Below are 1,165 nucleotides of genomic sequence, written 5' to 3'. Positions count from 1 at the left end.
AAAGGCCGTCAACTTAAACTGTCCTCATTACTATAATCTCACCATAATTTGGATCAATTTAATCAGTTCCTAAATATTTCTAACTAGCATATGTTGGTATGTACTACTTCATACTGTATTATATTAGATATACTCAATACCTTTGTAATTATAAAGTTTAACTTTCATCAAAATCTATAGTGTCTTATTTGCACACATTGTTTTATTTTCGAACTGAATATACACTATAAAGTATTAAATATAATATCTAAAAGTGTTCTTTCAGAGCACTCGTTATTCACAATTTATCGTATACCATTATTTATTATCGAACTACTGTTTTAAGCTGAATATTCATAGTTATCCCTCTTCCCCTTTAATACGTGATTAAAATTTAACAATAAATCCTAGAATAATTGAGTAAAATCCTTTTTTTCCTTATATTTTTTAAGTAACTTCAGAATTATAGTGCAAATAATGTTTTGATTTTTTCTTTAAGAGTTTCTAATCGTAATTACTAAGGAATTAAACAATAGTATGTTTTTTTCCCCCTCCTCACTTTCATTCTTTTCAAGCACTTCTAAATTGTATCACAAGTAATGTTCTAAGTTTGAGAGTGCAATAACTTGTAATTTGTCAAGTCTTTGATTAGCTTAATTCCCCTGAAGTGACGTAACAAAGATAAGCGTAATATTTATAACCCTTTCTTTCGTACTTTCTTTTATTGCACTTTCTTATAGTTCTAATACATCACTGAATTTATTGGGGCTTTATACATCACCACTCATAAACCTGTTACGAATATTGTTTTGAAGTCATTTTCTTCTTTTGGATAGGTGATGCCTTTCAGTATCATGTAGTATAGAGGGAAATCCTGACATATTTATCAACTTGAAGCTAATTTATAACTTTGTCTGTCTGAATGATGTGTATTAAGAATAGAGCATTTGTCAGTTTGTGATTTAAGATATAATTTCTGTACGTACTTACAGCCTTTATTTGTTTCTGTTCTTAGCAGTTTTCTTCCCTTGGATATTCCGATGCATATATTTACAAGCAAACACACGCATATTATTTCGTAATATTGATACACACGCACACTTTTTTTCTTCTTGTTATCAGTATTTACACATACACACTTTTTCTTCCTAATATCAACAAACGTACATTCCCCCCCTAATATCTT

Source organism: Penaeus monodon, chromosome 19 (assembly GCF_015228065.2).
Source record: "Penaeus monodon isolate SGIC_2016 chromosome 19, NSTDA_Pmon_1, whole genome shotgun sequence".
NCBI lineage: Eukaryota > Metazoa > Arthropoda > Malacostraca > Decapoda > Penaeidae > Penaeus > Penaeus monodon.
Note: the sequence above shows the minus strand (reverse complement) of the source record.